Here is a 21,381-nt window from a genome sequence, read left to right as displayed (position 1 = left end):
CAGTACAATGTACATTCAAGCACAGTGGGATGAATAATATATACATTAGTTTCTAAAGTGGGTCAGTTTTCAGTGAGTCTTGACAGAGAAGAAGGAGAGACTTGAAAAGGAGATTGGTGAGGTGATATGCCCTGTGCTGAAGCATTAGCGTTTGGCTTGGATGAAGTACTTTTTGAGTTGCATTCTGAATTTGGAATAAGTGTTGATTTCCTTAATGTTGATGGGCAGAGCTTGCCACAGAGTACATGCCTGAGAGGAAAAAGCATGTGCAGTGCTGTGGAGTTTGGTTCTATGGGTGTGACAGAGCATGTGCAGTGCTGTGGAGTTTGGTTGTAGAGGTAATGAAAGTTAGTGTGACAGTGCATGTGCAGTGCTGTGGAGTTTGGTTCTAGAAGTAATGAAAGTTAGTGTGACAGAGCATGTGCAGTGCTGTGGAGTTTGGTTCTATGGGTAATGAAAGTTGGGGTGGCTTGTGAGTAGTGTCTCGGGTTGTATGAGGAAGTTTTTTTGTGAAGTCTAGCTGGAAGGGGAGTAAATGTGTGGAGTCGGTGTAGTTTGTAGAGCTAGGATCCTAAATGTAGGTTAGATCTTTGTTTTATGGGTAGCAATTTGGCTTTTTCTAGGGTGATACAGTGATGCTCACAGAGAGGTGGGTTTGTAATGACTCGGCAGATACTGTTAGAGAGTCTGGAGTGTGGCAATATTTTTCTTGGAGAAAGAAGTAAAAATTGTGAGCCCACATTCATGTTGAGAAACAGCACCTTTGCCAATGACTGCTCTGGCAGGTTGGGATAGAAAAGGAGATATGTTTTTTGGCCAAAAAAAGAGGGAGTTTATTTTGGCTTTCACTTTGTCTATGTGAAAACAGAAGTTTAGTGATTGATCAAGCCAAAGTCTTAGGTATCCCAGGTATCTGAAGATGGAGGTTGTCTCTATGGAATAGTTGTAACGGTCAAAGATAGTTAAAGAGTCAGGTACTTGGTGAATTTGCTGTGGAGTTCCAAAAAGCACAGTTTAGGTCTTTGTGGTGTTGAGAAGTAGTTTACAGTCTATGAGCCATTGGTGGAGCTCATGTAAGTGGGAGATGGGGGAAATCACAATGAATATGGAGAACAGAAGGTGGCAACAATGGATCCTTGTGGTACTCCTTTGGGAATAAATACAGCTTCTGCTTTAGTTCTGAAGTGTCTATCAGTGACAAAGTTTTTTAAACCAGGGGAATGACAACTGGACAGATATCACTTTCAATTAGTTTGATTTGGAGAAGATAGCAGTCACTGAGGTCAAATGCATTTGTCAAGTCTATAAATAGGGAATGTGTAAGAAAGCCACTATCAGAGTTTAGCAGGATGCCATCAGTTAGGGAACAAATACATGTGTCCATCCATGAATAGCAGTATGGATGTAACTAACCACAAATATATCAATGGATAGCTACTAATGTTAGCTAAAAGAAAAACTACAGGTGCCATTTTCCCTTTTAATGTATAGTTTGGCATTATTGTGGCATATCTGGAAAACTAACTCCCATCAGATATCTGTTTTGAATTTATAATTTAATACAGCACTGAGTATACTGACAGCTAGGTTTAAGGGATTATGGGTTGCTACAGTTTGGCATTTTGTATGTGGGTAAACGACCACGTGGTGTCATTGACTGTTGTTGACTCAGCTGAAATTTCACAGCAGAGAAACAGTACTTAGCTTTTTAACACTGAGTTTTAATTTCAGAATGGACTTTGTAAGAAATTTAGATATCTGATGACTGAAATCAAGCATAGACTGTACCTTGCTCCACAGTCTATCACACTATCACCATAGCTATATATATATATATATATATATATATATATATATATATATATATATATATATATATATATATATGGTTCCCTATCAGAAGCCTGAAACACTATAAGCTTGAAAATCAAAATCCTGAAACCAAAAGCCTGAAAATTCAAAATCCCGAAAACCCAAAATCCTGAAACTCAAAATCCTGAAAAGACAAATAATGCTAATATGTCGCTATAAAGACACTAATATCTACCAACTGACCCTGACCCTAACCCTAACCCTAAGGTCTGTCAATATCGCATACTCACCTGACCCGCGCCCTAACCCTAACTCACTTAAACTGCCCCTAACCCCAATATTTGTCACTATTGCATACATGCCTAACCTGCGCCCTAACCCTAACTCACTTAAACCGCCCCTAACCCTAACATAAAACCAACCGCACACTCACCTGAACCCAACGCATGACCTAACACCACAGGGCTAACAATAGCAAAGCCACAATGACATCAGTATGTCCATTTTGTGTTTTCAGGATTTTGAGTTTCAGGATTTTGGGTTTTCGGGATTTTGAATTTTCAGGCTTTTGGTTTCAGGATTTTGATTTTCAAGCTTATAGTGTTTCAGGCTTCTGATAGGGAACCATATATATATATATATATATATATATATATATATATATATATATATATATATATATATATATATATATATATATATATATATATATATATATATATTATATAAAAAATATAAAAAGAAAACAAGGCTGTACTCCAAGAGACAAAAGCTGTGCTTATGGAAAGTAGAAACACCACAAAAACAGCATATAAAGCAACAGCTACCATGCAGGTTTATATAAGCAATAAAACTGCACAAAATCCATAAATCGTTGTAACAATGTGAAGATATCGAAAGAATATCAAGAGTAATAGTCCTATATTATAAAAATGATAGTCCTTTATTAGTGCACTCAGTAGGTTAGCGCTTTCACATTTTAGCTTCATCAGACCATATAAGTGAGTGAGTCTCAGGCAAGCATTTAAAAATACAAAACAGCAAATCACAAACTGACACATCATAATTACTTAATTACATACTAAAATAAGTAAAAATCTAATATAAATGAATAAAACATATAGAAATCTTATACAGATACATTTTAAGAAGCTCTAAGCATCAACCATCATATAAATAATATATAATATTCATAATATATGGTATTCTCTTTGAGACAGTATTATATTAATATTATAAACCTATCTTAACAAAATCTGTCTCAACCTTCCCTAAATATTTTTACCTAAAAATATATTTCTATCTAACCTTAAGTCTTCTTGTTCAAAGAAACGGCCTAAGTGACACCCTTTCATTCAAACCTCTACCTGAATCTGCATGAAATCTAATAATCCATTTAGCCTCCCTTTCTGCTGTTATATGGCTAATGTCACCTCCTCTATTACTTCTTTTAATTGTTTCTATGACCATAAACTCAAATATGTGTTCTTGTCCCTTCGATATAACATGTTTTGTCAAGGCATTCGTCAATGTCCCTGTTCTAATGCCATAAAGATGTTCCCTTATTCTGTACCTGAATTGTCTGTCAGTCTTTCCAACATAGAAAAACTGACATGAATTACATATAGCAAGGTAAACAACATGTTCAGTGGAACATGTGGCTGTGCAATTACAGCTAAATTCTCTTCCAGTGTCTGGATGCACAAATGTGTTCCCATCCCTAATATATGGACAATAGTTACATTTGCCACATGGCATAGTGCCTAATTTACCTACAAAAACTTTTTTATCTTGTGTATAGCACAACATCCTCTTAATATTCTTTCTATTCCTAAACCTAAATTTAGGTCTCTCACCTATGAGCTTAGCAATTTGTGGGTCTGTCATCAGCACACCCCAATGTCTCTCAAAAATTTGAATTATGCCTTCTTTATCCCTAGTATAATACATAGGGATGTTCACAGTATTATTATATACTGTGGCCTTCATTGTATTATGATGGTGTTTCGAAAAATAAGGTTTAGCTCTATCCTTTCTCATCTCGTGAATATCAGATAGCCCCTCATTGATCTCAGATGATTTATAGCCACGTTGTCCCAACCTAACTTTTAAATCACCCATAGCCTTCATATAACCCTCTTCTGTATTATTTAATCTCAAAACTCGCATCCCTTGTCCTTTAACTACATTATGAAATACATATTGGGATGCATACTTTCCCTATGTAGTAATGTGTTTTTGTGACTCGATTTCCTAAAGACACCAGTATTAAATGATCCATCAGATGTTCTCTCTACAAAAACATCAGGGAATGCAATCTTACTAGAGGAGGCATTCATAGAGAACTTTAAGTAACTTGTAACCTGATTAATATCAGATGCAAATCTGTCCAATTCATCCATAGATCCATTCCAAACGAGGAAGATATTATCCACAAAACGCTTATAAAAAATCACGTTCCACTTATATTGTTCCATCAAAACATTTGTGTCTCTTCCCACATAGCCAGAAACATATTGGCGTAGCTATTGGCACATGATGTGCCCATAGCTACGCCATCTAACTGTATATATAGTGTCTCATTAAACAAAAATAAATTACTCTCTAATGTGGTTTCCAAAAATAAACAAATCAAATCTATGAAACCACCATCATAATCACTATGCTTCTGTAAATATCTTCTCACAGCTATGACACCTTCCTCGCTTGGAATTATGGTGAATAAAGATTGTACATCCAAGGTTACAAGAATAAGTTCTTCATGTTCCCAACTTCCATTCACACAAAAAGCATAAAGTTCTGTCAAGAACTGTTGGGTACCCTTTAAAATAAAAGCACTGACATCAATAATGGGCCTTCAATATTTCTCTATATAAAATGAGATGGGCTCCATGCACCAACCCCTCCCAGATACAGTAGGTCTCATGGGGGGGCTTTAATCCATTCTTATGTACCTTGGGCAGTCCGTGCATAATAGGTAAAACAGGTCTTTCAACATAGAAATAGTGGAATAGTTCTCTTGTGATAATATCAGATTTGACTAAGTCATTCAACATGCATTTAACATAATTCACTTTCTTATTAACTAAATCGTTCCCTACTTATTTATAAAACTTTTTATCATCCAACATTGTATACATAGAATTTTTATAATCAATACTATTCATTATAACAATTGGACCACCATTGTCTGCTGGTCTTATATTAATATTTCGATAATTTTGTAATCTTATAAGTGCTAAGTGCTCCTCACAGTTCAAATTATTTCTCATACCCTGTACTTGATGACCATCATTATAATACTTATAAAGATCTTCCTCCACTAATTTATCAAATGCATGGAGCAAAGGATTGTCCATAGGTATATACATACTAGATCTCTTAAATAATTGTGGCTGTACAGAAGTAATATCGCCTAACTCTAATTTCAAGCAGACATTTCTAATAAATGTTTTAAGATCAACTATTACATCAGTTAATCGACTTGTACATGTAGGAATAAAACCTAGTTCCTTATTAAGGACCGAACTTTCATGCACATCTAAAACTCTACTGGAAATATTCCATATTAAGTTGTCCCCACATTGCCCCACATTTTCTTTATAGTATGTCCATTCGTTCTCTCCAGGGAGTATTTGCATTTCTGTCTCCCTCGACTCACTGAACGTGTTCTTTTCATACCTCTGTCTTGTATGTTTATGGGCAGTGGAAACCGAGAAAAATGAACATTTCTATCGGTTTCTGATGCATTCACTGTCTGTGTCTTACTCGATTCATGCATATGAATTTTAGATGCAAAGGTTTCATTATTTACAGGAGAATCAAGTAATTGTATTTCATCAGATTGTATGACTGAACAGTTACTTTTAACTAACCCAGTCTCAGTCTGTTCATTCAATACAGTGGCCCTAGCAATATGTCTAATATCCAGCGTACTAGAATGCTTATCAGCTGTAATACTCAACTCAGCTGGTAAATTACAGTCACTAGTGGCAGTCATAGCATTAGTTCTGCTGTGTTTAATGGATGTACTATTCTTTATCACTTTGTCTCCCATTATTTCATTTACATTGCCAGTTCTCGGCCAAGTAAAGACATTACCAAGCTCAAAGTCTCTTGTATCTCTATCTATCTTAGCCTTTTTCTGTAACAAAAGTATCCTTTCGTATACAGAGACGCTGTCCATCATTGCTTCCATTAAAGCATTAGTAGCAGCTTGATTAAATTGGTTATATAAGTCAACCTGTTGTTTACGAATGGATTCCCAGAGTGCATCCTCCTCAGGCTTAAAATAATCTATCAGCAAAGTCATATATTTTGCATTCACCTCCAAATTCAGTAACTGCCACTTCGCTAACAACTCAGGATATTGGGTCCCATAAGTTGGCATTTTAAGAACTCGTAGACCCCTTGGTACAATTTGTTTGGCGATACACGCTTCAAAATGCTGCCTCTGTAGCTGAAGGCACTTAAGAGTGATGAAATCAGTTTCTAATTTCTCTACCGCCCTCTTCAGTCAATCGTAATCAACGTCTGCTGCTGTTTTTTCCATATTAACCAACAGGGTTTTGTGAGAAAGTAGTTGATTATTGGTATTATTAACCATACTGATAAACCTCTCATGCGAATTGGAGTTTCCATTGTTCGATACAGTCATCTGTTTATTCGAACACACCTCATTCCTGCTATTCAGCTCAGGAGCAATCTGTATAGCCTCAGGTCTATAATTCCGTTCAACGACTGCCGTTATTCCTTCTGCCATGTCCTCTTGTAGACAAAATGCCAACAAAATATATAAAATATAAAAAGAAAACAAGGCTGTACTCCAAGAGGCAAAAGCTGTGCTTATGGAAAGTAGAAACACCACAAAACCAGCATATAAAGCAACAGCTACCATGCAGGTTTATATAAGCAATAAAACTGCACAAAATCCATAAATCGTTGTAACAACGTGAAGATATCGAAAGAATATCAAGAGTAATAGTCCTATATTATAAAAACGATAGTCCTTTATTAGTGCACTCAGTAGGTTAGCGCTTTCACATCTTAGCTTCATCAGACCATATAACTGAGTGAGTCTCAGGCAAGCATTTAAAAATACAAAACAGCAAATCACAAACTGACACATCATAATTACTTAATTACATATTAAAATAAGTAAAAATCTAATATAAATGAATAAAAACATATAGAAATCTTATACAGATACATTTTAAGAAGCTCTAAGCATCAAACATCATATAAATAATATATAATATTCATAATATATAGTATTCTCTTTGAGACAGTATTATATTAATATTACAAACCTATCTTAACAAAATCTGTCTCAACCTTCCCTAAATATTTTTACCTAAAAATATATTTCTATCTAACCTTAAGTCTTCTTGTTCGAAGAAACGGCCTAAGTGACACCCTGAATTGAATATTACAGCTGATAAGCATTCTAGTACACTGGATATTAGACAAATTGCTAGGGCCACTGTGTTGAATGAACAGACTGAGACTGGGTTAGTTTAAAGTAACTGTTCAGTCATACAATCTGATGAAATACAATTACTTGATTCTCCTGTAAATAATGAAACCTTTGCATCTAAAATTCGTATGCATGAATCGAGTAAGACACGGACAGTGAATGCATCAGAAACCGATAGAAATGTTCATTTTTCTCGGTTTCCACTGCCCATAAACATACAAGAGAGAGTTATGAAAAGAACGCGTTCAGTGAGTCGAGAGAGACAGAAACGCAAATACTCCCTGGAGAGAACGAATGGACATACTATAAAGAAAATGTTGGGCAATGTGGGGACAACTTAATATGGAATATTTCCAATAGAGTTTTAGATGTGCATGAAAGTTCGGTCCTTAATAAGGGACTAGGTTTTATTCCTACATGTACAAGTCGATTAACTGATGTAATAGTTCATCTTAAAACATTTATTAGAAATTTCTGCTTGAAATTAGAGTTAGGCGATATTACTTCTGTACAGCCACAATTATTTAAGAGATCTAGTATGTATATGCCTATGGGCCATCCTTTGCTCCATGCATTTGATAAATTAGTGGAGGAAGATCTTTATAAGTATTATAATGATGGTCATCAAGTACAGGGTATGAGAAATAATTTGAACTGTGAGGAGCACTTAGCACTTATAAGATTACAAAATGATCAAAATATTAATATAAGAACAGCAGACAAAGGTGGTCCAATTGTTATAATGAATACCATTGATTATAAAAATTCTATGTATACAATGTTGGATGATAAAAAGTTTTATAAACAAGTAGGGAACGATTTAGTTAATGAGAAAGTGAATTATGTTACATGCATGTTGAATGACTTAGTCACATCTGATATTATCACAAGAGAACTATTCCACTATTTCTATGTTGAAAGCCCTGTTTTACCTATTATGCACGGACTGCCCAAGGTACATAAGAATGGATTAAACCCCCCCATGAGACCTATTGTATCTGGGAGGGGTTGGTGCACGGAGCCCATCTCATTTTATATAGAGGAATATTTAAGGCCCATTATTGATGTCAATGCTTTTATTTTAAAGGATACCCTACAGTTCTTGACAGAACTTTATGCTTTTTGTGTGAATGGAAGTTGGGAACATGAAGAACTTATTCTTGTAACTTTGGATGTACAATCTTTATTCACCATAATTCCAAATGAGGAAGGTGTCATAGCTGTGAGAAGATATTTACAAAAGCATAGTGATTATGATGGTGGTTTCATAGATTTGATTTGTTTATTTTTGGAAACCACATTAGAGAGTAATTTATTTTTGTTTAATGAGAAACCATATATACAGTTAGATGGCGTAGCTATGGACACATCATGTGCCAATAGGTACGCCAATATGTTTCTGGCTATGTGGGAAGAGACACAAATGTTTTTGATGGAACAATATAAGAGGAACGTGATTTTTTATAAGCATTTTTTGGATGATATCTTCCTCGTTTGGAATAGATCTATGGATGAATTGGATAGAGTTACATCTGATATTAATCAGGTTACAAGTTACTTAAAGTTCTCTATGAATGCCTCCTCTAGTAAGATTGCATTCCTTGATGTTTTTGTAGAGAGAACATCTGATGGATCATTTAATACTGGTGTCTTTAGGAAATCGCGTCACAAAAACACATTACTACATAGGGAAAGTATGCATCCCAAATATGTATTTCATAATGTAGTTAAAGGACAAGGGATGCGAGTTTTGAGATTAAATAATACAGAAGAGGGTTATATGAAGGCAATGGGTGATTTAAAAGATAGGCTGGGACAACGTGGCTATAAATCAGCTGAGGTCAATGAGGGGCTATCTGATATTCACGAGATGAGAAAGGATAGAGCTATTTTTCGAAACATCATCATAATACAATGAAGGCCACAGTATATAATAATACTGTGAACATCCCTATGTATTATACTAGGGATAAGGAAGGCATAATTCAAATTTTTGAGAGACATTGGGGTGTGCTGATGACAGACCCACAAATTGCTAAGCTCATAGGTGAGAGACCTAAATTTAGGTTTAGGGATAGAAAGAATATTAAGAGGATGTTGTGCTATACACAAGATAAAAAAGTTTTTGTAGGTAAATTAGGCACTATGCCATGTGGCAAATGTAACTATTGTCCATATATTAGGGATGGGAACACATTTGTGCATCCAGACACTGGAAGAGAATTTAGCTGTAATTGCACAGCCACATGTTCCACTGAACATGTTGTTTACCTTGCTATATGTAATTCATGTCAGTCTTTCTATGCTGGAAAGACTGACAGACAATTCAGGTACAGAATAAGGGAACATCTTTATGGCATTAGAATAGGGACATTGACGAATGCCTTGGCAAAACATGTTATATCGAAGGGACAAGAACACATATTTGAGTTTATGGTCATAGAAACGATTAAAAGAAGTAATAGAGGAGGTGACATTAGCCATATAACAGCAGAAAGGGAGGCTAAATGGATTATTAGATTTCATGCAGATTCAGGTAGAGGTTTGAATGAAAGGGTGTCACTTAGGCCGTTTCTTTGAACAAGAAGACTTAAGGTTAGATAGAAATATATTTTTAGGAAAAAATATTTAGGGAAGGTTGAGACAGATTTTGTTAAGATAGGTTTATAATATTAATATAATACTGTCTCGAAGAGAATACCATATATTATGAATATTATATATTATTTATATGATGGTTGATGCTTAGAGCTTCGTAAAATGTATCTGTATAAGATTTCTATATGTTTTTATTCATTTATATTATATTTTTACTTATTTTAATATGTAATTAAGTAATTATGATGTGTCAGTTTGTGATTTTCTGTTTTGTATTTTTAAATGCTTGCCTGAGACTCACTCAGTTATATGGTCTGATGAAGCTAAGATGTAAAAGCGCTAACCTACTGAGTGCACTAATAAAGGACTATCGTTTTTATAATATAGGACTATTACTCTTGATATTCTTTCGATATCTTCATGTTGTTACAACGATTTATGGATTTTGTGCAGTTTTATTGCTTATATAAACCTGCATGGTAGCTGTTGCTTTATATGCTGTTTTTGTGATATACATATTATATATATTATACACACCTTAAATTTTATGCAGGCACTGTTTAGTGAACATAAGCAGGCAAATATGCTGTCATTAATCTGTGAAATCCAGAAGGAAAATATTTACACTTGACAAAGAGTTAATACACATTGCCCACTGAGTACGGCACTTGTTAAAATAATTACTATAACTGCTTGAAGTATGCAGCTGTAATGTGTGAGAACATTTTTAAGCGAGTCCTCAAGGCTCGGTATTGTGGAGACTGGACAGTCACGTGGGTTTCTACCATACTCACTGAAATACCTGTACAACTGCTAGGATGGAGTGCCTGAAGGGAGCTTGAGCACACTGGTGAGTAAAATATATTCCAGCTGAGTCTGCAGAAGCATGCTTCTGCACTGTTGTGGCAGAGTCAACATTATACAATACTGTCTGGCTAATGGAGGGTGTTGAAAGCTCCCAAAAATATCCTGATCCTCAGTGGGATAACAGCTGTGATCCCTGGCTCTCATCTCTCTGTTTCAAAGTTGTTAGACACTAGGGGACATCAGAATTAATAGAATGACAGAGCATGGTAGGGTTGGTAATGGAAGGAAATAATAATTTAAACTTGGACATGTAAATTAAAAGACATATAGGACAAAAACAAAAATTTAAAATCAGATAGCATTAAAAAACACATAAGAAGACTCCTAGCAGACTCACCACACCCAGATTGTTTCATGGTAGATTGAAATACACAGAAAAGTTAAAGATACTCTTAACAGCAAAATTCCAGTAATTCTGGGGACCACGGGTACCACAAACTGCAGCTCAGAACTCCTCTGCATAGTATAAATTTTGACAAAGATATCCTTGTTAACCCTGAACACAGTTTTATCAGCATCAGACAACATCCTGACAATCTTCAGCAACACGATGAAGGAAAATAAAACAGACAAAGAATATTTGACTTACGAAACCATTGGAAAGAACTCCCCAATCAGCATAAATAAATAAATACATACATACATACATACATAATTAAATAAATAAATGATGGGTAAAAGAGAGAGCTGCTGATTGTGAAAAAATAGTATTGTAGTGCATGCATCACTGCGGAGATTGGAGGACCCAGACGATCTCCTATATTTAGGGACTGATCACTGGCAATTTTTTTTATGTATTCCAAACACCGCATGGGATTTGTTAGAGATAATGTGAAGCTTACAGTCAGTTTGCCAATTTAGAAGAAGACTGAGACTGCTGTGTAATTCATAATGTAGAATACAAAATGAAGACCTATGGGTAAGGATGATTTCTTCTGTATACAGGCTGCAACTGACAGATGACTTCATTGGCAAGTTGGTAGTATATTTGGAGAAGGACTAGGTATCCTAAATGAACCTCGATAGACTCCGTCTTGGAGTATTCCATTTTGTAAGATGGTTGGCAACTGCTTGGCAGCCAAAGCACTCATGGTCAGATAAGAAAAGTTCCATTTAACTGCAGGATCACCAAATCTAAGTTGAGCTGGTGCACTGAGCAGCTGACTATGATGTACTAAGTCAAAGATGTTTTAATTCTATACGAGAAATTATAGACCCATCAGCCTAACTAGCCTAATCTGCAAGGCCATAGAAAGGATTATCATGGACCTCATTAACAGGGACATTGGCAACCTCCAAACATTAGGGCCCACACAGTCTGGCTTTGTCAAGGGGTGGTCATGTGTGTTAAATTTGGTCAACTTCTTTGAGACAGTCATCAAAGCCATGGATGAGAGGAAATCGGTGCACACTGCCTACCTTGACCTAGCCAAAGCCTTTGACACTATTTCCCACTTGAGCATAACAGATAAACTCTCTCAACCAGGCATCAATCCATATGTTAACAGATGGGTAGCAAACTGGCTCACTGATAGAACCCACCTAATGAAAATAGGGGAAGCCACCTCAAGCAGTAGACCCGTAACGAGCAGTGTACCCCAGAGATTGGTCTTGGAGCCTCTGTTATTCAGGATATACTTCTCTGAGGTGTAGACCAAATCCAGTGGGTTATGGCTGACCAAGTTTGCAGATGACTGCAAGCTGGGCACGGTCATCAATTCCCCAAGTGATGTGGACATCCTCCAAGTGGGTCTCACCCAAACAAATGACTGGTGCCAGAAACATGGCCTCAAGCTGAATGCCAAAAAATACATCATCCCCTTTGGGGACAGTGACATCCCCACATATCATCATATTAATAACATTGTCTTAAGCACACAATCAGTTGTGCAGGATTTGGGCACCCAGGTTGATACAAGCCTGACTTTTGACTATCATGTTGCTTCCACTGTATGGAAAGCTTTCTACATTGCCCACCTCATAAGTAAGGGTATCTCATCCAGGGAAACGGAGGTCATAACATCCTTGTATTCTACCCTTATAAGGCCACTTATTGAGACCAACGCCCCCTTCAGCATGTACCTCACAAAGCATATGCAGAAGCTGGACAGACCACAGAGGTTCCTCACCAGGAGAATCCGGGGCCTCAAACATCTACCCTACACAGATAGGCTAAAAGTCCTGTCCCTCTACTCAGTTTATGGCATACAAAGCAATCTCAGACCCCGCCTTGATGGGACTGCTGCATATCTGCAAGTCAAGCTCCACTTGAGTAACCCGCATGCATGACCTCAACCTGGTCTGTGACATCAATAGGACTTGTTGGCGGGACACATTTGTGTCCCAGGGACTCCACCATCTGTGGAATAGACTCCCTCTCCACATCAAGCAGAGTACCTCGCTATCCCTGTTTAAGCACAACCTGGATAACTGGATGGGAAACAGAAAATACAGCCCTGGGATTCCATCTGTATCCCTGCTGGACAGAGGCCTCGGGTACTGACTTGTCTAAACATGGGCTAAACACTTGGCTAGGCTTATAAGGGCCTCAGGGCCAATAGCCTAGTAACTTCCTATGATCCTATATCAGCACAATTTCCCTTGTCTATGGCTTCACATATCAGATTTGTCACCGTGTAGGTAGCTGCAAAAGAACAAACACCATGTCCAAAGCCTTGGAGATTTTTATGAATGAAGTCACATTTGCCAATACTTTCAATTAGCCAATTGTAAATTAGCTTTTGTAGAATTTTTTGCAAGAGGTAGAAGATAGTTATGGGACTAAAGTCCAATGGAGACTTACAGGACGTGACTTTTGGTATGATGGTGATTGTGCCTTGCTTCCAGCTGCAGGATACGGTTCTTGTAGTTAAGGATAAATTAAAGATGTGTGCAAGTGGTTTAGCAATAAGCGGACAGGCCTGTTTTATGTTTTTGTCTGTGCAGCCCCTTTTTTTGGATCATGTCTGCCTAGAGCTTTTTTAACCTGCTTTGTAGACAGGGTTCTAAATCTGAATGTTAAAATAATTTCAGGGTTGAAATTACATCTGTTGGGATGTGGAGGGGTGGATCAGAGATAATTTACTGTTGGCTTGAGAGGGGTATTCATGATAAGGTTTCTAACACTGTTCAAAAATGTAGACTCCAGATCAGAAAGAATAGTTGTGCAAAAACTTACCATAACCACAAATGTCCTTCTTTTCCATGTTGCAGTCTTCATAACCTTTGGGTTAGCCTTTGCCTTGTGACTCAAATGCTGGGCCAGTATACAAAAGCTTTAGTCACTGCAAGGTACGTGGAATATCTGACATTGGCCGTAGAGAGTTGTTGTTGCTGTTGTCTTTCGGCTTTTCCCGGTTAGGGGTTGCCACAGCGGAACTCCGGTTCGCTAATGATTGGCAGTAGATTTTCACGAACGCCGAGGTGCCAGCTCAACGTTCAACCTTCAACTAAGCCACGCCCATTTACACATGTCTTTTGAACGCCCACCCAACCGCTGAAAGGACAAGCAGACTCACACAGAAGGCACTCCCTGCACTCCAGCTGAGAATCGAACAGGAGAACCTCTTGCTGTGAGGCAACAACGCTACCGCTGCACCACCGTGGATTGTGGGCCATAAAATGACATCTGGATGTACCTTCCTCAGAATTTAGTGCCTTAGTCAAACCCCAGTCCCAGGACAGCTGCACAAGTCCTTAATCATCCATCAAGCCCATTTTTTTTTTAAACAGAAGGGTAGGAGGGGGGACAGAATACTGCAACATTGAAGAGAAGGGCATCTATATAAGATTTTACACAACTGTTCTATGTCCTTCTATTCTCATGTTGCAGTATTCATAACCTTTGGGTGAGTACCACAGCTCAGAGAGAAAGAGAAGAGGGTGATTTGGAACTGTTTTCCAAAAATCCATGCAGGATTGCCCTAGCAAACCCTGCTCTAGCTCTGGAGATGTGATCCAATTCATAGTGTTTTGTGAAGGTATGGACAGACATCCACGTAGCTACTTCTAGAATAGAGGCAGTGTCCAGCCTCTTGAAAAGGCTCAAGAGGAGGTCATGGCCCTAGTGGAATGGGTTTTTATGTTTGAGTTTATATTTTTCCCATGGTAAGTATAGCAAAAGGATATGGAAAATCCATGTAGAAACAGTCTGCTTTGTCACACCTTTTCCCAGAGCCCTGGAGTGAAAGGAGACAAACAGTCTTGTCAGTGTAGAATCTTAGTTGTCTGTGAACATCAAGGTAATGCAGGACTTTCTTACTGTCATTCTGGGGATGTGGGGAAGAAGGTGGGGAGGTGGATGCATTGGTTCAGAAGCAACTCATTGACCACCTTAGGCATAACGGATGGGTTATTCCATAAGATAACTCTATCCTTGTGGAGAATTAAAAAAGATGGGGTGACCATGAGGGCCTGGAGCTCAGACTCTCCTGGCTGAAGATAGGGCCACCAAAAGCACAGTAATTTAGAGAGACTGTAGCTGCTGGCTCAAATTGAGGAATAGTGAGCTTCTGCAATACATAAGTTCAGGTCACAGGGTGGAGGAACTGGCCTCCTGTGGGGCCTGAGGTGCAGAACTCCTTTTAGGAATAATTTCACTTGACGTCTAGAAGCAGACATGCAGAAATAGTAGCAAGGTGGGCCATAACAGAGGAATATGCCAACCCTGCCTGCAACAATTCACACAGATAAGACAGCACCAAGGAGACCTCTACTTGAAATGAGTCTAGCTGTCTTTATAGATACCAAATGGAGAACCATTTCCACTTGGACAGATATGATCTCCTAGTATTGGGCCTGGCCTCCTGAAGGACATTTAGCATGTCCTCAGAGTAGATGTGTCTGAAAGGGATCAAAACTCTATCAACCACACGGTTAGATTCAGAGATTCCAGGTGATGATGGATTAGGGATCCTTTGTCCAGTGCGAGTAGGTCCACTCTCTGAGGTAACTTGTGATGACTGCCCTTGGCTAAATGCAGAAGGATGGGGAACCAGTGAGGTCTTGGTCAAAAGGGGGTCAGCAGCAATATTTTTGGTTTGTCCTGCTGAATTTACTCAAGGCTTTCTGTAGGAGTGGGAAGGGGGCAAAGGGTCTGATGAAGGTTATACACTGAAAGCACTTATCCATTTTCTCTGGTTTTGGCCTGAGACTTTTTTGAATGCTTTTAAGAACTACATTTTATTAAAGAAGAATTTTATGCTCTTGTTTTGGTGGAAGCCTTTTTTATACTTTTGTTATTGTCTGTTGAGTTAGGCTTCCTTTAAAGGTGCTTTTTTATTTGTTTTTGGTACAGAACTGTGGAAGTTGCCTGTTCAGAGGGGAGACAAACCAGTCTATATGTGTTGTACCCCACCTGTGGACTATATCCAGAAACACATCCCTGTGTAGCATCCATTTGTGGGATTCTGACATGGATCTGCTCAGGATGTCTGCCTGCGTGATCTGAGCTGAGGGGATAAAGATGGCCTGCAGAGTTACTCCAAGCTGGTCTGCCAATTCCCAGGCCTGCAGTGCAAGTCTGCATAGCAAGTATGATCTTGTTCTCCCTTGTTTGTTCACATACCACAGAATAGTAGTGCTGTCCACAAACAACTTCAGGGGTCCCTGACTCAGAACCTGTTGGAAGGCCCTCAGAGCAAAGATGAGAGCCTTCATCTCTCTGATGTTGATGTGCACCCTCTTGGAGGGGCCTGTCCATGTGCCTTGCACCTTCAAGGTGCTCTTAGCAGCTCCACAACCCAGGTCTGAAGCATTTGTGTACATTTCCTGGACTGGAACTAGGGGGTGCAAAGGAAGTCCTGGATTCAGAGAGACTTGATCCACCCACCAAAGGATCTCCTTCCTTAGACAAGGCTGGAAGGGAATGGTGTGGTCCAAAGGGTGGGAGCGTTGGGTCCATGTGGACCTCAGATACCACTGGAGTTTTTTCATGTGGAGTCTTGCCAGTGGCAACATGGGGATTGTGGAAGCCTTATATCCTAAGAGTCTGAGGTATTCTATTGCTGTCATTGCCATGACATGGATAACAAACAACAGGCATTCCTTTAGACTTTCCACCTTTTGGGGTGGGAGAAATGCCATCTGTTCTGATTCTACACCCCAAGAAGACCTGGTCCTGGATGGGGATTAGGCTTGATTTTGGGAAGCTGACTGTGAAGCCCAGAGACTGCAGAACAGAAATGACCGTCTGGAGATGGTTCTGTTCTGGGTACTGTTACAGTCTACCTGGATTAGGAGGTCATCCAGGTATGGAAAAATCTGTATCCCTATGAGTCTGCAATAGGCTACCACTGGAGCCAGACTCTTGGTGAATACCCTTGGAGCCATAGACAGTCCAAAGGGTAAAGCAGAGAATTGAAAATGTGAGGAACTGACACAGAAGTATAAGTACTTCCTATATTTGGGCCTGATGGGGATATGAAGGTAAGCATCTTTGATGTCCAGGGTGGTGAGAAATGCCTGAGGCATTAACATTGGAAAAAGAGTTTGAAGGGTGAGCATGCGGAAGGTGGGTATCTGAAGAAAAAAGTTAAGGTGCGAGAGATCTAATATGGGTCTCCAAGGGCCATCCTTTTTTGGGACCAGGAAAAGTCTGGAGTAAAAGCCCCTTCCCTTTTCTGATGCAGGGACTGATTGGATAGTCCCTTGAGAGAGAAGACTGTCCAAGATTGGTTGGAATAGGGTCAGCTTGTCCTTTGGTGGCTGAGTGATCCCCCGGAACTCAGGAGGAATGAAATAACCTTTTTCCTATGATAAACAGGACCCACTTGTCTGAGGTGGTGCTTTCCCAGAACAGGAGACAGTGAAATAGTCTCTGGGAAAGGGCTATAGGGCCTGAAGGGGGAGGAAGAGGAGGCAGATCATTACAACTACCTGACTTATCCTGAAACTAAGGCTTCTAGGTTGGTGTCTGGGTAGGCCTAGAAGGTGGGTGTTGCTTTCTGGAATTCTTTTTGCCCCTAGCAGGTGAAGGAGGAGGTAAATGTTTTCCAATAAATTGGGTCTTAGTAGGGTAATCTCTGTGAAATTTAGGGATTGGTGACAGAAAGAAATGTTTGAAGTCCTATAGTGCTTTTCCCTTCTGTTGAAGGGCCTTGAAAAGTTTTTCCACTTGGGGGCTAAGCAAGGTAGTATTATCCAGGGGGCATCAAAAAGTTTAGCCCTAATATTGTCAGGAATGGGTTGTAACTTGTAGCCTCAACCAAGAGTAGCTTCTGAGCACTGAGGCAGAGGCTGCACATCTGGCCAAGGCCTCTGCAGTATCACAACTGCATTTAATTGAGTATCTTGTCACTTGTGTGTACAAGAAGATCAGACTAGAAATGTGGGACTTTTTGGCTGAGTCAGGGAGGCCATCCAAAAGCTTAAAAGCCTAAGATAAAAGGGCAAGAGAGTATTTACACATATATGTGTGGTAGTTGATGGCCCTAAAGGCCAAGGTTGCTGAAGTATACACCTTCTTGCCAATTCTCTCCATAGTTTTGCTGTCCTTGTCAGAAGGAAAGACTGAGGTAGAGGGAAGCAGTCTGGGGGGTTTGTCTGCAGAGACAGAAATGGTACAAGGATCTACATCAAGACACAATTAGAAATTTTGCCCATTCTGGGACCTTGTAAAATCTGTTAGGTCTTCTAGGGACAGGAGTTTTTGCTTCTGGATTCTGAGAAGCTGCAGAAAAGGCATCTAAAAAGGCTGACAGGACTGGGGGATTGCAGAAGATGCATGGGGTATCCATTTGTAGGAGTTCATAATATCTCTTTTGGACTTCAGTCATTTCTGAGGAGTCCCAATTAAAAACTTCTCTTATCTGAGAAACTGTTTCTCCAAAGGTCAGGTCCTCCCCAGGGGAGTCCCCTCAGTAGAGTCCTCCTCTGGGGAAGCATAACCTAGAGGGGAAGCATCTGAGAAGTAAAAGACAGAGAATACTCAGAAGAGGAATCTGAAGATTCCTCAGCCTCAAATGTACGACACTCAGCAGTCTGGGGCCTAGGGCTGATTACAGGAGGGGAAGCCATAGGAGAAGCAGCCAAGGAAGGCCTAAGGGCCATAAAGGCATTAAACAAGTCTTGAGAGAAAGCTTGCCAATCAGGCATGCTCTCAGGAGGGGAAGTGACATGCTTAGTTTTCTGTTTCTTTTTTAAAGAGACATGCCTAGATGGCGTAGGGTCTAAGGTAGATCTTGTCTCAGAAGCCTCTGTAGTGGAGGAAGGACCAGTCTGGACATCTGCAGCAAGATGAGGTTCCTGCTTGCCATTAGCACTCGAAGTCTGCATAACCTCCACGGACACGATTTCCGAGCTTGGTTGTGCAGCCTCCAAAAATGGTATCTGCTACACCAGAGTTGGCTGGTTCCGTACGTTCCTCCAGGTATACCTCAGTCACAGGGGGAACCTCGGGTGGGAGAGGTGTAGCAGTAGTCTCAGGCCTTGAAACGTTTGCCTTCTTTTTGGGTGGCTCGGTTGTAGGACCAGACAGCCCTTCCATCGCAAGAGCCAGATGTTTGAGACGTTGGTTCTCCAGACAGATGTTAAGGGCATGCAGATGGCTGCGAAGGGTCTTTGGAATGAATGCTTGACAAATGGCACAGGTCTTATGGTTATGGTTGGGCCCTAGGCAAAATAGACACAGGTCGTGGGCAATCTTATGAGGGTATCTGATGTCCACACCTACACTTTCCCTTTCTGGATGACATGAACTTGGGCAGTCATGCAGTGATCAAGAAAATAGTAAGAAAATAGGCCCCAACAGGGTACTTAACTTTAATTGCAGGATATAATGGCAGAGAAGGCAGGATGAACTGACGTTCGACTGGTGGTAGAGAAGTTCTGAGGAAGGTATGTGCAGACGTCACTTTTATGGCCCAGGCTCCCTATGGCCAACGTCAGACATCCCATGTACCTTGCAGTGACTAAAGCATTTGTATACTGGCTAGACATTCGGGTCGCAAGGCAGAGGCTAACCCAAAGGTAATGAATACTGCAATATGAGAATAGAAGAACATGAAATAGTACATATGGACTAGAGATTATTTCTTAGGGATTTAACTGATTTTAGAAATATCTATTTCTTATGAAAGAGGTTTTTACAGTAATGGCTAATAGTCTAGTGACTTTTCATTTCCAGATATTTTGCTCTCTTTTCTTGATTTAAGAGGTAAGTTTTTCAAGTTTAACATACCCTCTTTAATTTTTTTTTCTGATTTTTTTTTGTGATAATCCAGAGAAGGTGGTCCTCCATAGTCAAATATCATGGCCCAAACATTCAATATGCATTGTTAAAAAAAATAATAACATACAGAATTACTATTGTTTCTGGATTATTGTCTTTTACTTCCCAATTTACTACACAGATATGGCACAGTTTAATTGGGCTGACTATAATACAGTACATAAAATAAATAATAATCATAATAAAATAAAACACAAATATGAACCTTTTTGGAGGACAGTTTATATGACCCCAACTTGGTGGTTATGTCCACAAATCCTAACATTAGTTTACTAATTCTGAAGTTGCACTGCTTCATTGAGAATAATATGTTTGGCTGGTCCTCCTTTACTTTGAGGCAATGCAATCCCGAAGTGAATGCCTGTGCTTAGGAGCATGGGTGCAGAGCTTTAACAATGGAGGTGCAAATGGTACATCCACCATCCTACAAAAGTGTATGTCTTCTGTTCACATTCTGCAAGATGTAGCTTGGTGTCATATGTAACACTGGTAGTCATTAGTAAGCTAAACATGCTCTCTGCAACAACTCACTTTATGGCTGCTTGAAACAAATGGCATAATTTAAATCATTAAACAGGTTAGCTAATTAATTTTGTACTTTTATTACAAGTATTTGTACTATTATGCACAGTGGTACAGCGGTAGCTTTGTCGCCAAACAGCAAGTGGTTTTCCGGTTCAGTTCTTGGCTGGGGTGCCTTCTGTGCAGAGTCTGCATGTCCTCCCTGCATTCGTGTGAGTTTTCTCCAGGTGCTCCGGTTTCCTCCCATATTACAAAGACACGCGTCAGGAGGGTTTCTCTCCAGGCCACCGCTGAAAATTAGCTTCACTCCAAGTTGGACTTTCCCAGTTAACAAATGTTAAATAAATAAATTTAGATATCTCAGATTCCTTTGAGTATTTCAATTCTTGCTGCATCAGCATAACTATTTCTAAATAAAAAAGGGGCATTGTAGCTCTACATTAAATATGCACCCACAAATGTTTATTAAACGTTTTTTTTAAAGTTAAATATAAATGATATTATGGGATGAATCTCTTAGTTTTTGCTATATAAGCACTTCAGAGTTCAAAAATGGTATTTATAATGTGTTTTCTTAGGTAGATAAAATCTACTCTGTTAAGTAGAGATAGTGCTTCACAGTTTTAAACTCAATTTTAAAGGTCACTCATATTACATGGGTCATACGACTGCAGTCATTTCTGAATACTTAAAACTCGGGCTTTAGTTGCATACATTGCAGTGACAGTGGAGCTGATGATATTAAGGGGTTGAGTTGAATGCTTGGAATTATGGGGTCAAAAACTCACTTTTAAATGAAAGCAGTCTCATTTTGGAGGACTAGCATGGCTTTGACTTTGCATGTTGGGGTATAGCAAAGTCATATTCCAAATTTCAG

General features: G+C 39.1%; 1 protein-coding gene across 1 annotated transcript in view; it reads right to left on the bottom strand.

Annotated features, from left to right (window-relative positions):
- The window catches only part of LOC122805360 (interferon gamma receptor 1-like), a 1,208,195-nt gene that overhangs the window by 18,993 nt on the left and 1,167,821 nt on the right, over positions 1-21,381 (bottom strand). The window lies entirely within an intron of this gene.

This window comes from Protopterus annectens, chromosome 1.part1 (assembly GCF_019279795.1).
Source record: "Protopterus annectens isolate FY-2018-M chromosome 1.part1, PAN1.0, whole genome shotgun sequence".
In the NCBI taxonomy this organism is placed as follows: domain Eukaryota; kingdom Metazoa; phylum Chordata; order Ceratodontiformes; family Protopteridae; genus Protopterus; species Protopterus annectens.
The sequence above is the reverse complement of the archived record's forward strand: the minus strand, read 5'-3'. Positions and strand labels throughout refer to the sequence as shown.